This window comes from Rhinolophus ferrumequinum, chromosome 7 (assembly GCF_004115265.2).
Source record: "Rhinolophus ferrumequinum isolate MPI-CBG mRhiFer1 chromosome 7, mRhiFer1_v1.p, whole genome shotgun sequence".
Lineage (NCBI taxonomy): Eukaryota > Metazoa > Chordata > Mammalia > Chiroptera > Rhinolophidae > Rhinolophus > Rhinolophus ferrumequinum.
Window position 1 is genome coordinate 18,262,947 of NC_046290.1, and position 16,722 is coordinate 18,279,668.

Sequence of the window (16,722 nt, forward strand, 5' to 3'; positions counted from 1 at the left end):
GCTTTTCTCAATGTCTGCTAACTAAGAGGTCAAAAAAACGTGAATATTTTTGTCTTGGATCTTTCTGGCAAGATGTTTGTTACTTTACATTTGGATATATGGTTAAACTATTATGTGTAAATTGTTTATTTTAAATTATAACTGCTATTGATGCAGTTACTTTGAGGTATTCAGAAACAAACGTATTGTAGGATATTTTGTTAATCATAAACTATACATCTAGAATGTTGTCAAAGATGAATTTATGTATACTCAATATTATTAATATTTTTGATAGAAAAGTGTATATGATAAGCATCTAATTATGAAATAATTGTAAATGTATTTATAAATTGATACTTTTAAGGAGAAAAAAGCAAAACTGAATAATTTATTCAGAAAGTAATTTCAAATAGTTTATAATCCATTACCTCTTTCTAGGCAACATTGTTGTTTACTTTTATTAGAAAATGTTGTTTAAGTTTATTTAGGATTGTGTATTGGGTTGGTGCAAATGTAATTGTGGTTTTTGCAATTATTTTTAACCTTTTAAACTGCAATTACTTTTGCACCAACCTAATAATAATATAAATTAAATGCAGGATTCAAATTATTGCATATAATTTTCAGTGTCTCCAAGAAAACCCTTTTTTTAAAACCACCACCAAGTTTTAAATGATGGTATGTGATAGTAAATAACATTAAAAAAAAAAACACTGAAATTTTTAGCAGAAAAAATCTTTAGTCAAGTAAGTACTATTAGATATAAATATTCAATGTGCAAAGTATGAAAGTTGTTTCAACAAAAGTTGCCTATAATAATCCTTCAGCTCCTATGTAAGGGGGAGGGGGCTATACCCAGAAGGAATAATATTACATTTAAGAATTAACTTAAAGAATAATGAATAAAATATACTATTATGTATAGAATACATTATCAACAAGGGAAATACATTTATTGATAATACATAAAATTGTTAAATGATATATTTGTGTAATCAATTTAAAATGTTAATAAGTCAAATTAAGCAAATATGTATTTCATATATTAAATAATTATAGTTATGATATTTTCAAAATCTTGGATAATATCAAATATAATACAGCAGGTTGAGAATTGGTAAAATGTCGTGAAACTAATTATACTTATGGGAGAAAGCAATGCAGGTTCTTAAATTTATTTTAAAACAGTTTTTTAAAAGAAAATTTAATCACAATTTATAAAGACCAGTGATTCTTAAATATGTTCCCGTGTTAAAAATAGAAATTACTGAGCCTACCCCAAATCTGTGACTCAGAATCCTGAGGTGATACCCAGCAATCTGTCTTAAAAAAACCAGGTAATACTGATGAATTAAGAGAAACAAGTGTATAGCGTTTATAAAATTCCTAGCATGGTATCTCGAGCACTTAAAAATGAAAATTTATTGCAATTCCCATTACTATATTATTTTATTGAAAATAGTTTAATACCCATTTTGAATAAGCTATGTTTCCATTAATTTGAACTATTTGTCCAACATTTATTTATTACTGGACATATCTTGAATTTCTATTTTGATGCATTGATTGGTCTATGTATATATATTATTATTAGACTTATTTTGATATTAATTCTTTACATTATATTGTATTACCTTAGTGAGTAAGACTTCTTGTTATCTTTCGACGAATGTGTTCTTTTATCACTCATTATTAATATACGTATGTACACACATATCCTATTGGTTCTGTTTCTCTGACGGAACCTGACCAATTCCATTATTGTGCGGATGTGTTTGTGCACCTCCAGGGCCTATGTGAGTATGTGATACAATATAGAACACAGGCCAGGGCTGCTTGACGACCAAAGTTTTACTGCCTCTGTGACTGTGAGTCCAACTGTAACTGACTGTGTGGCTGGTGCTGTGTTTTCTATGGATTGTCTGTATCTCTTCAAGGTTGGAGTTAGGAAAATGAGTTTATTCATATAAAGTGTATTGGCACAGTGTGAGGCACACAATAGTTTATTTGTTGAGTGTCACCCCTGCATTCTGCCCCTCAAAAATAAAATCAATGTTCTTTAATCTATGAAACAATAATAACATCTAAAATTATGAATACCAAATGCTTTCACTTAACCAAGATTTTGTTTCATATAATGTTTGTCGATGCTAAAGTAAAAATGGTGGATGAAAACAGTGTGGTCCTTACTCTCATAAATCTTAGTTTGGTGAAATATACAGTGAAAAATAAATAGGGAAATGTTTTTTAATTTTGATTAGTGCTGTAGGGAAAACAAGTTGAGATTAACCTAAAGAGTAAGTGAAAGAATAATCAGGGTACGACTCTCTAAGAAGGTAATATTTGAGCTGAGCTTGGAAAAATGCAAAGGAGCTAGTTGTGCAAAAAACTAGGACAGTGGTGACAGAAGCGGAGTACAGCATGGACAAAGGCAGGATGGAACAATGTGTGCCTCTCTCAGCTAATTACAAAAAGACAGATTATCACTGTGACCTTAAATATTAGATTATTCTTTGTACCACCTTTAATACACCAACAAACAACACCTGACCAAACTTGCTAGCTATCCAAGACTTTCTTTCTTTCTTTTTCTTCCTTCCTTTCTTCCTTCCTTCCTTCCTTCCTTCTTTCCTTGCTTCCTTGCTTTCTTTTCTTTTCTTTCTTTCTTTTTCTTTCTTTCTTTCTTTCTTTCTTTCTTTCTTTCTTTCTTTCTTTCTTTCTTTCTTTCTCTCTCTCTCTCTCTCTCTCTCTCTCTCTCTCTCTCTCTCTCTCTCTCTCTCTCTTTCTGTTTAACACATAAACAAAGGCTTAGATTTATAAGTGAGTTTTTCAAGGCCTCATAACTCATAAATGTAAAGAGGTTAATTTAAACTTACCTCTTAGGAGTCAAAATATTTTCTTCTTCGTCATTCACCTAACTCTTCTTCTCCCTCACATCACGATTCCTTTTTTTCTTGACCTACATCTGTAGTCCCTTCTCAGTTATCACAATATCTACAGAACTGTGCTTTCGAGAAATGGAGTAACCTATCATCCTCTAAATTCAAGTTTTGTTTTCTTATATTTAATATTTTACTCATTAACTTATTTCATACTTTTCTTTGGCTTTTAAAAACGTATCCAGCCTTTGCTTTCTAATTTAAATCCTATGGAATTAGCTGTTCAACCCAGCTTAAAGGAATTATGTTCTCCTCTTAACTCTTATCGCTAATATCTGTAATGTTTAGATAGCAATTAATCAAGCATCATCTTCTATTAAGTCTTTGAGTTGATGTAGCTATTTTATTTATCTAGTTATGTATTTAATCTTAATCCCACTCAAGACATCATAAATTTGAGATACAGTAAATGCCATGCTATACTTGTAAGTTCCACGGTATACTGTATTTAGACATTTTAAAATGTATTTTGACCTGTGGGAAAATATTCTCTGGAAAATTAATTTCAGGAATATTTTTCAAACTGCTCATTTTCAGCATTGCAGAAAGAGTTTTTTCCTGTCATTCCGACAATGAATGTTAAGTAATTACAGTCAATAATGACAAAGGTTACTGTTATAGGTTGAATTGTGTCCCCAGAAAGATTCAGAAGTTGTAGCCCCCAGTACCTGTGAATGTGACCCTATTTGGACATAGAATATTTGCATATCATCCTGTTAAGATAGAGTCCTTAGGATGGATTCATCCAATATGGCTGCTGACCTGATAAAAAGGGTAACATCTACAAACTGTAGGCTGCTGGAAGCTAGGAGAGAGGCACACATTGTCCCTCACAGCCCCCAGAAGGAAGCAGTCCCTCTGACTGACACACTGATTTTGGACTTCTGGTTATTTCAGCCACCCAGGTTGTGTTTATTTGTTATAGCAGCCTGAAAAAAAAGTGAATAAATAAATAAATAAATAAATAATCAATCCAATTATTTATCACATTTAAATTTGGTTTAAATTTATAGGTTTCAAAATATTAGTTTATAAATACAAAGTAAACAACTCATGTATGTATTTGTGCTTCAAATTTTAGAGGGGAAATCAAACTGGAAACATTCTCATGGGTGTTTACCACAATTCAGAATGTATGTAGCTAAAGTATAATAATATATACTTTTTTTTTTTCCCCCAAGTCAAGTTGTTGTCCTTTCAGTCTTAGTTGTGGAGGCACAGCTCAGCTCCAGGTCCAGTTACCGTTGCTTATTGCAGGGGGCGCTGCCCACCATCCTTTGCGGGACTTGAGGAAATGAACTGGTAGCCTTGTGGTTGAGAGCCCACTGGACCATGTGGGAATCAAACCAGCAGCCTTCGGAGTTAGGAACATGGAGCTCTAACCGTCTGAGCCACCGGGCCGGCCCAACATATACTTTTGATACTACTTATTTATCTTCTAATTGCATGCTACATTGATCCTCAGATGGTTTATATAACTGAAATTCAACTTTTCCCATCCTTGGATTATTGAAAAACAAAAACAAAACAAAAAGCAGAAGTTGACTTAAAATGTAAGTGAATTATATGACCTATGTAGATAACTAATTGTCTGTATTATGTGTGATTAACCCTAGATAATGGCAAAAAGGCTAATGATCACGACAAAAGGACATAATAACATAGTCTATTTGTTGTCTTTAATCCACTCTTATTAAACTGATTAACTCATTTCTGACCTGGTGTTCTTCCAGAGGTAAAATAACTATTTTCCTGAAACTGAACTCAAGGTGCTGTGCTGTGTGTTCCCGTGCTCCTATAGGCTGGCTTCCCTTTGATGCTAGGAGCTTCAGAGCATTTTATGCATCTAGGCATATTAGATATAAAAGCTTTTAATCACACTAATTCCTCTAAGTGTTCCTAATCCACATCCAAGTCTCTCATCTGTTATTCTGACACAGCTGCTGCTGGATGGGGAAAAAAGAAAGGCTCTTCAATTCTACTTTAACTGAACTGAACTCAGAGTTTAACTACCGTAATCACTGCCTTTTCTCTTCAATGCTAAAGCCCCTCTGTCCATAGCGGGTAATCACATGTCTGTGAAGTGGGGCAGCTGATAGATTGTCCCTACAGAGTAAATATCTATAGGCTGCTTTAAGATCAGTGGCAAACAAGTGGGGACATTTGACAAAATATGTGTTTTCCTTTCTGTTATTCTTCAAAAGTAGTCAAGCGTAGATTTCTGTCAGAAGCAAACAGCTTCCCTGTAGATACTTGCTCATTTTTTAATTTTTTTTTTACCATTTAAAGTCCCTCCCTTCATTGTAAAGATTTAAAATAATTTTTGCAATGACAGAAATCTTCTACAACTACTTTTTTAGGTGTCTTTGTGTCTCCTCGTTCCTTAAAATATCGCTCCCAAATTCCATTCCTGCCTGTCTTTAATGGCTTTCCTATGTTTTTCTTCATAATTTGAGGTAGTCACTCTTGCTTCTATCTACTTACAGTGTCTTCTATCTACTTACTTTTTTAAAAAAAAATCTTGCTGTTTACCAATTTGAAAGGTGTACCATAAAATATAATTAAGTTTTGTTTGATAAATGTAGTTTGTGCGATTTTGAAAAAAAAATGTGAATTTCAGGACAATTACATTAAAAACAAAACAAAATACATATTTCGTGTAGGTGCAATGTCCCAAAGGGAAAATTAGTTGGTATTTAAGAGTAAAGTGTTGATGTTTAGGGACATTAGATGTGTGAGGAAAATTAAAATGATAAATCAAATTATTTATAGGGGGGATAATGGTCTTCTTGAAAGATAGGGGAAACATTTCTTTCTCTGAGACATGATAGAAAGATATGCCAGACACATCTGATATCATACAGAATGACAGTTTTTAAATGTTCTGATGATTAAAACACATACACATTCATTGACTGACTCAGCATATTAACATCATTGTATAGCTATAGAGCATAGTCACTGTAATATTCGGTTGGTGCAAAAGTAATTGCGATTTAAATAATTGCAAAAACCACAATTATTTTTTCACCAACCTAATAAATAACTGGATGGTACAGATGAGAAAATGTTTTCTATCCTAAAGGTTTTCAAAAAGTATATAAATATTCTAGAATTTTTTGATCAAGAGATCATTCTATTGAAATTTATTGAAGATTCTCTCAATTTGAAGATTGTGGTAACGTTTAAGATAGGTAGTAGGTTTTAATAGCCTTATACTTAATTTGTATATTATATTTATTTGTTTAAAAGTTATTTTTCCTCATGGATTATTTTAAATGTGACTCCTTAGATTTAAGAAAACTTTGTAAAATTTCATGAGCCTGTTTGATATTATGAAAAAAGTAACTGTGATCCCAAAAAGCACACACTTCTGATGATGATAGCCATGACAATATTGATAATATTTATAAGTGAGCTATTATTTATGAGATACTTGATTAGAAATTTGCTATTTTCTATATATTACTTATTTTATAAATTCTCCCTAACAGACCTATGAGGAAAGTTTATTAAATTTTAAAAAGAAAAAAAAATGGATTAATGGAGATCAAGTAATCCAGTAGATTCTAAGTAGTGGAGACTTTATGCTTTGAAGACCAGTACTATCTAACTTTAAACCCTATACTTTATTCTCATTCCAAATACTTTTATTTTCTTTTTATTCATGTCTTTTAAATAGTTGTAACAACTATTTTTGGGGTGAGTTTTGTTTATTTTGGCTCAGGTGCATAATAGTATTTCTTTGATATCAGGATTATTGGGAAAAAAGGAGACAACAGAAAATAGTAGTTCCTAGTAATCGGTGGACTACAACTAACTTTGCTGCATCCCCAGTGTTTTACTCACAACAGCTCAGAGGATCACAGGAGAGCCTTATTAGAAATGAATAAGTGGGCTTAAATACGTAACTAGCCTAGTAAGATCACACAACTTATATTATGCATTCAGATAAATGGTACATTCACTCCAAAGATTGTACTATAAAACTATGCTATGATCTCTTTTTAAAAAAATCTGTATTTTAAAGAAAAAGCTTGATTAATCGAGCATAAATAATCTAAAACTGTCATTAAACTGCATTTGCTTTAAGTACACAATAGATCTAGGAGGAAATGATTATAAAAGGGTTTATTTTAAAAAGTGTACAATAAACACATCCTATGTCTTTGAGTAATACATTTTTATCCTCGTGGGCCTTTTATGCCTCTGAACTAGAGCTATGGCATCATGAATTATGGATCAATAAATTATTATTCAAAACGCAGTGACTTCTTAACTACATCTTAGGGAAATGACAGGGTTAGAGTTAACTCTTGCATTTCTAAATCTTGAGTAAGATATAAGAATAAGGGAGGATTCAGAAGAGAAATATATTATTTAGGAAAAGAAAAAGACAAAAAATAGTTATAAAGAAGTAAGTCAACCAGAATTTTACGAGAAAAAGAGAAAGATTAAGAAAGAGACTGTGCCAGAGAACGAGAGAGAGACTATAGAAATTGATACAAATTAGGTGAATGCAATTAGAAATGTGCAGTGCTTTGTATTCTTTAAACATTACAATGCTAGAAACACAAAACAAAACAATACCAGGATTAGGTAGGTCTTTTTGGTGTGACAGCATATATTTCAATCAAGGCGGTAAGAAAGCAAACTGAACTATTAGGTTGGTGCAAAGGTAATTGCAGTTTTTGCAATTATTTTTAACCTTTTAACCCACAGTTACTTTTGCATCAACCTAATAATTACCCTACAGTGGGAAACCTACAAGTATAAAAAGAGTTAATGAGAGTTTGTACCACAGAGAATGAGGTTACAATGTGGAATATTTTTATATTTTTAAAAAAGTTTGTCTCGCATTCTTGGGCTTGAGAGAGCTCTGGTAACTGACAACCCACTATTTCTTCCATCAAGTCTGGCCATGTCTGTGTGGGTAAGATAGCGTATGGGTGCCCTTCCTGGTCGCCTCACCTAATCTGGTCATCAACATAGCAGAGAAGTTCAGGGTCTTCCATAGCCTTTTCTCCTAGCTCCAAATAAGAGCTGATCTGGGATCAATACAATCAGCTTTCCTATTTCCTGAATTTCTCTCCTCGTTTTAACCTTATTTAGATCGTTAATATTAGTCTAATGTGTAGAAGACTCAATATGAATTTAACTTAATGAAACAAAGATTTATAATCAGTGCTCCTCATTTTACTATATTTAAGTGATTTCAGTCTGTCCTCTCTTCTGCTCTCCTCCCTTTTTATTTTTCTACTAAATTTTGATGTTTTGATAAAATACTTTATAGATTACCAAAAAATGTATTTTAAAATACTTAAGTGGCAAGCATTATTGCCCCTATTAATTTTAAGTCCTTTGATTCCAAGTTGACATCTAGATGGGCTTTTCAAAAATGTACATAGTAGTAGATAAACATAAATATAATCTAACTTGTGAATTCTTTCTGCTTTTAATCCTTTAATATATATTTTTATTGCCTAAATTTAAATGCCTAAAATTAAAGTCTAAGAAAATTAGCTTGAAAAATTTAAATCTATGATTTTATTTTTAAAATGTATCTTTATCAAATTCAGAGAGCTACATTTTCAACAGAAAAAAGAGTCTGGAATTTGTATAATGGACTATTCCTAGGGAATGCATAATGGTATTTCCATTATTTCACATGATTAAAGAAAAGATAATATAACTTTATGCAATTGAGGGAAACAGACAGGGGTTTGTAAATACTTGATTAAAAATAGGCTTGAATTGCATATCCTTACATTATACTCTTTAACATATTTGTCACTTTAATTCTTTAAACAAATATAGATGGCACTAAAGATTAATATTAATAAGGGTCTTACAAGTTTTAATGGACTTAAATCCAAAACAAATTAGTTAGGTGTTAACCTTTTCAAAGATAATTAAAACATAATTAACGAGTAGTTGATATGATGAGCTTCCAAAAACATGAAATTAATTTTACTATCAAATATGGTGGTTATGAACAAACATCCTTCTTGTAGAATAGCTCGTACAACTGTGTAGTGTGTATAACTCTGCCACCTAAGGATAAATTACTTGGGCTACACTGGAATTTTTCACTTGGAGACTATATTTACCTTATTAAACAAAATCCTTCCTAAGATAAATCCAATCTACAGTGATAGACATTTAAATCAGTAGTTTTATTGATTTCTGATCAAATTAAAAAAAAATGTTATTTTAATCACAGAGAGTAGAGATACATTCCAAACACCATGATGAGATGGTGAGATAACCATTACTGGAAGCATTTTTTTTCTGAAACTAGATGATTAATTGTGAATGTTGTAGTTGAAAGTTAGTCATCTTATACAATTTTTCTTGAGTGATTTTATTCTATGACCAAGCTGAATGATAATTTGAATGTGATGTAAACTTTGTACACATGCATGACTAGACTTCAGCATATGAATGATGGATGATAAATGCATTAAAATAGGAAATGTCAAAGAATATAACATTGAATATTTAGAGAGTCTAGTAAAATCAAAGGATAACATAGTTGAAAAAGGCCATGTAAATTTTCCCCCCATAATGTCTCAGAAATAATTTGCTTTTAAAAGAAACCATTTACCCTTTAGATAATTAGCCAAACCAGACAGGCAACTACTACTGGCCAGTACATTTCTTCCTCAGTGATGAACTCATGTGGGCTAGCTCTGTTTCCTAAGTTGATTCATCTAGTGAACTTTGGAGTTCACTGTTTTAGAGTAAAAAATAACACTCAGGTGCATATATGTTTGTTTCAGATTAAAAAAAAAAATTGATGAGAAGCAGAGTGAAGGCCTTAGCTTTTTGAATATATGGTGCTAGGCTGAGGGACTATGAGGGTGATAACATGTGGAGCAAAACTTCCAATTGCCTTTTCATTAATAGTTTGTGATTTCCAGATATGATTGCCACAATTACTGGAAATATGACTTTTATGAATGTGTTATCTTATTGTTTATTACTCCTTTGAAATTTAGAAGAAAGTAACATAAAGTTATCCCTGGAAAATATTTAGTTTCAAGAAGAAGAACTTACCAATTTTTACTTCTGGCTTTCACAGTAAAGGAAGAAACTCAAAAGTAAATTTGGAGAGAATTATTGTTTAATTTCTTCATTTTATTTTCCTTGATGTGTTTCTGCTCACCTTGTAAAGTTTATGTGTATTATTTCTAGTTTCACAACTTTTAGCATTACATTCATTCTTCCTCTATTTTAATTTCATGCTAAGTTTTCTTTGTTTTTTCTCCTGAGCCCTCTTTCAATTTCACATAATCAGAGTGAAGAGAATTACCAGCTACAACAGAATATTTGGCAGGCTTATCTTTATTTTCTGAAGTCAACTTCCTTGAAATGACTTTTTGTTGCACTTGGAGAGTTGGGGACATATTCTTTTTTTTGTCAAGTATAAAAATAGCAGAAATATAAACAAACAAAAAACTCTAAGAATGTTTGCTGATTAAAAAGGATAATAGTGGAAATGGAGAAAAGTAAAGTTGGATATAGAATAAATATATCTTATCAATGGACATTTTTTGAAGTTGCTTAATATAAGTTAATCATTAGTTTAATAAGATGTCCAGGAAGTTTATGTTGACAGCTTTATACTTATTTGAACCTCAGTATCTGGGATACAATTTAAGCTAATTGAATACTGACCTCACCCAGTTTAATTTACCATTGTTTGAGATTATCATTTTCAAATGTTTAGAATTACATAACACTGTTTCATCATTAACTATCTACTTATTTACTTGAAATCATTTCAGATACATGAATGCAAATCGGTGTCACTAAGATAGGTCATCATTCAAAATTGAAGGTCGCCACCATTGTCTTTCCTCAAGGCAGTGGCAGAGAAAGAGCCATGTTGAATGCAAGCTTTAAGGGATTATACTTTTACTGCTGACATTTATTATTCCAGTGAATTGGAATGCCATCAGTTCACCTTAGGCTGCATTGTTTATAGTTTTCTTAACATGAGCTTTACTGAGAGGTGACCTGCTGTTGCTAGGATGGCCCCAACGCCATAGATTATTGTCAAATTTAGCACACTCACCCTATTAAAATATCAGAAAATTGCTAGACTGGGGCTACCATATTATACAATATTAAAAATAAGTTGAGTTAATATAATTTATCACCCACATTTTTCTCACTTGAAATACTCATATTGAAGCAATTTTTATTTGTATGTAGATTCTAAAAGTCGTTATCACATAAACAAGTTAGACACTTCAACTAGCTGAACTTTTAAAAAATCCCTCAAACCTTGTTGCCAGGGTCTATTCATAACCTACATTCTTCCCCTAGGTGGGAGTATCATGTTACTATCTATAGTATAGATTCTATATGCCATAAATTACCGTTTTTAAATATTCAGGCAAAAATTTCCTCATAAGTGGAAAGTTATATATCACGCTTTTTATTTATCACTGCTTATTTGCTAACTCCTTGTCATAGAAACATAATGTATAAGTAATGACATCTTGGAACCTTGCCTGCTTATACCTTCTCTACTTTTTATGGTTCTGTTTTCTCCAATCTACATAGTTACCAAACACAGAGTTCTAGGACAATTCCTTTATTTATTTATTACCATTGAATCCAATTGATCGAAATGTTCTGTTGGTCCTCCTTTCAAACACAAACATTTATTTTTATATTTGCATTCTTCTCACTCTCTTCTCCCTCTGACTGTTCTCAAACTTTCCACTATGACATGCAAGTCAATGATATACTAACATCTTAGATAGCATCTGGTGATGATCTCCTACCTGATGGTCAACTTACATGTACTGGTTTTCTGAATAACCCTAGAAAATTGCATGATGTGTATAGTAAGTCTTTCCTTCTGTTAAACAACTTTTTTAGGTAAATAAATTGTTCATCACTATTCTTTATAGTACATATACATCGGTTGAACTGTGTGCCTTCCAAAACAAAAGTTACAATCAAGAATATATATTTTGTGAGAAATTATGTCTCTTTTTAATAAGAAATAGAAAAGACATTATAGCAATAATAGCAACAACAACAACAAAAGCCTGGATTGGAAAATGGATAAAACTCTTACTTCCTGTTAAAGAATCCCATAAAATTATATACCATGCAAATCTTTAAAACATATAGGGAAACTCAAGGGAAATATAATTTTACTTATATTCTGATTTCTCCATGAAGTCTTTTCCCTAATGTGTTGGCTTTACCCAAATTCTGAAAAGATAAGAGGTGCCATCATGCTTCCCATAGTTTATTGCAGGTGTGTGGCCTTTGCATTGGTCAAAAGTGCTGGCATACTGTGTACATATACCTCATATAATTCAACTCATGGTTCGAACACAGAGAATGTCTTTACTCTTTGGAAAGTTGCATAGTTGTTCTACATGTTCAAAGGTGAGCATAAAGATTTTGTGACAACATGGATGGATCTTGAGATTATTATACTAAGCGAAATATGACAGACAGAAAAAGTCGAGAACATTATGATTTCACTGATATGTGGGATATAAAACTGAAAGCAACAAAGGAACAAGACAAATAAATAAAGAAACAAAAACTCATAGACACAAACAATAGTTTAGTGGTTACCAGAGGGTAAGGGGTGTGGTAGATGAGGGTAAATGTGGTCAAATAATGGTGATGGAAGGAGAACTGACTCTGGATGGTAAACACACAATGTGATATATAGATGATGCATTACAGAATTGTACTCTTGAATCTGTGGAACTTTACTAACCATCGTCACCCCAATAAACTTTAAGTTAAAAAAAAATGAGAGATTTTGCTGTCTAAAACAAGGAGTTTGAATAAGAAAAAAAACAGATTTGTAACTGTAATTTATTTGACACATAAGGCTAATTAATGTCTTCAGCATTCCCAAGGGGCATAATTCTGAAAAATCAATTTAATGAAGGAGAAATCATTAATCTCAAAGTGGAATTTTGTACATACCAAGGAAGTCACATGGAGTGTTGGCACACGTCATTTCTGGTTGTCAAGGCAACTGTAGTTTTAGTTTCTTTAGTAAGTAAGCTTCCTCATTATCCTCCCTTGCATGGTGGATGTTAGCTAGAGTGCCATGTTTTTAGAATGCTGTTCTCCTGAGGGCTAATCAATATGTGAGATTTGCCATGATGATAAGCAAGACCATACATCATGACCTAATTTTCTTTTCATTTATCCAGTAAGTCAACTGTGAAAATCAGAACTGACCCATGTGCTTGGGGGCTAAAAGTAATCACATCTCACCTAATCAAGATTAAGAAGTCATCTATGTTAAAAAGAAAAAAAAAAAAAGGAGAGAAAGATACAGATCAGGAAGAAGTTAATGATACTTAAAGGACGACACTTAAATTGTGCATTCCTTTGTTATATAGGTGAATATAGATCATGGAGGTGAGGGGTCACTTGCTATAGGCTAATAATTTGCAGAGATCTTGAGCAAGATAGAATTAGGACATCAAGGCAATGGTAATATAAATTTAGCAGAATCTAGCAATGCTTACAAGTCAAATGAGTATTCTAAGTACTCATTTATGCTGCAATTTCTATCTCCTTCTCTCTTTTGATATCCTTAAATCATAATCCAAATTATTCTGAGTTTTTACTATATTCTAAGCACTGTGCTATTTGTATATATTTTACACACGTCTTGAGCAGTCAGCATAGTTTAAGGTAAAGGAAGTTATATGACCTGCAAAAAATGATTAACAAAAGGAGAATGGAGTAAAGCATTATACTAGAGTGCTTAGTATTTGAAGTTTCCCTTCAAAAGGAGATTAATAATACCCATATTGGGAGTGAATATGAGAATTAATAAAATGACAGATACAGTGCTGACTCTAGGTGGTGAACGCACAATGTGATACATAGATGATGTATTACAGAATTGTACACTTGAAACCTATGTAACTTTACTAACAATTGTCACCCCAATAAACTTTAATTAAAACAAAACAGTGCAACACTTTACACAGTAAATCAGCACCGTTTTCCCTTTATTTTTTTCTTATTTGTATTTTAGTGATTCAACTGAAGTGAGTTAAATGGAAGCTGTGATGTTCAAGGAACATTTTTTTATGGGAAGTGAATCTGGATTGACACTTTTTATAAGATATACACTTTGGGTAATTTGAGCATCTGCTGTTGATGGTGATCGACATGAGAAAATGTAGGAGTAAGCCTAAACTGTTTGAATAGAATGACAAATAAAGCATAATGGATATTAAAGGAGAATGGATTAGCTCATCTCTTTTTTGTGGAGTAACAAACAACATAGGGAGAGGTGAAAATTTATATCGTGTTTCCAAGTCATGTTTAAGCTTCCAGATAAAAATATAGCTATTGTGCTGGCTTCTGATGATTTGAAGTTTCTATGTCTACGAATTCAAATTCTTAATTCTGAATTAATACATTTGTATCCCCATACCTCAGTGCAAGAAAAGAATAAGACCATTGACTAGAAGAAAAAAGTTAAAGCACTTTCAAGGGCATTTAATGAAGTAGGTGAAATTTTCTTCGCAAAGATCACAGAATGTGGAACATAACTCTATGCCAAGTCCTTAGATTACTTGAAGGAATTAAAAATACCGGGTGTTGAAATATGAAGTGGTACATAAGCCATTGATTGTGAAAAGGGGGAAGCAGTATTACTGAACCAAAGTCATGTGAGAGAGGATATCTTCCAGAGGCTGGCTAAGGAAAGAAAAAAATGTGTCCCTATTAGTAGAAATAGGTAATTGTCATTTAAGGAGCAATTTTATGTGCATAAGAATATTCCTTCAGGTGAGAGAATGGTGCTGTCAGGAACAATTTTTCTATGATGATGCAGCATATTTGAATTATTGACTCATCTCTATTTAAATTCAAATGAAGGATTGCATGAAAGGATGCAAAGTCATAAATGTGCTTTTTAAATTTAAATATTTCAAAAAGTGCATTTTGCTTACATACTTTAGGATTGTATTTTCTTACAGATATCACAATATAATTCATATCTCATTAGAGATGGAGTAAAAATAAAGACAGCTAAAACATCTTGAGAGAGAATTGTTGGAGCTGGAAATATCACAGATATTCATCTCAGGATTTTTAAAAACTTTTTTGTTTTGTCTTAAATTTAGAAATAATGATGTATTTCAGAAGAAGGACAAAGATAGTACAGAGCGTTCCCTTGTACCCTTCACTCAGCTTCCATTAACGTTAAAATCTTATAATGTGTCTTGACATGTTCTTTGGATTTATCCTGTTTGTTTCCTTCAACTTCTTGATTTTACAGATTGATCTATTTTGTCTCTTATCAGCACTTAGTAATTCACTTCAAAGTACAATAGCTAAATTACAAACTATATTAATTATCCAAGTTTTTCTTCTAATGTCTTTTTTCCACTCCGAAATACAGCCTAGCATTATCACGTTGCATTTAGACATCATGTTCCCTTAGTTTCCTTTCAATGATGACCATTTCTCTTTCCATTTTTTTTTTTAAGATTTTGAAGCATATCAGTCAAATAACTTATAGACCACCATTCTTGTACTTGGATATCTCTAAGCACCACAGAGGTGGTGTCCTTTTCATACTTTTGTATAAAGAGCAGCATGATGTCCACATGATTCCTTCCCAGTCGTAACCTTCATCCCTTGGTAAATGTGGTATTTGTCAGGTGTCTCTCTTGTAAAGTTACTGCTTTTCCTTTTCCAAATTCTCTTCAAAAGAAAAGAAACAAGTTATTAAATTTAGCCCACACTCAAGGGGAAGGGAATCGACCTCTACTTCTGGATGTATATACAAATCACCATAGTAATTATTGGTTGGTAATTGCGGTTACCAACCACAATTGCGTTTTTTTGCAATTATTTTTAACCTTTTAAACCGCAGTGACTTTTGCACCAACCTAATAGTTTCAGGGAGATATTTTGAAGCTATGCAAATATGCTGTGTCTCTTAAAGGTTTTGACCCAAATTGTAGCATTCATTAGTCTACAGCAATTATGACTATAGTGCTCTACTGTGGAATATTAACTGTTAAAAATAAGTTACTTCTGAAACCTGTTAAACATGATAAGGAAGACTTTATTAAAAAGGGACTACTGCTGTAGGAGAGAGAGATCACGCTCAACCTCAAATGCAAAAAGGAAAAGTGAGGAATTATAGCATAGGGGTGCGGGGGGTGGGTATTGTCAGCAGAAGGAAATTACTAAGAGAGAACCTAAGGAGTGAGAGAGGATTCTGACCAAACCAACAGGACAGGATCCTTGCTATAGTTAGGCCAGGGTGATTGGGCAGCACCTGGGGGGTGGAAGGGGATGGGAATTTGACCAGATGTCAAGGGTGACCAGATTTGGGGGTGGAGGAGTTTCACTAAACTGAATTAGCAGAATCCTTGATCTGGAGGACAAGGCCCAAGGATGTGGCCTAACTGAAAAAAGGCTAAGAGGAGCCTGACTAAGATTTGGTTCAGGAGAGTCTTTGCCATTACTTCATTTCTTTTACATTTATAAATCAGAATTTTTCTGTAAGGAATAGTTGTACCTTCTCTTCACTTTATTTATTTGTTCAATAGTTTGTATTAGTTTGATTTCATGGATATTTATTTTAGAGTAGGTTGCATTGGCAGACAGTTCTCTTGGTTTCTCTCTTCTAAGGTTATCTTGAATGCTCCTTCATTCCTGAAGGATTTCATTCCTGAAGGACCCCTCCCCCCCCGCCCCCCCCACCACCACCACCTGCCCAGCTCCTGCTCCTGCTGGATTTAGTATTCTGTAAGTTTTATTTCTT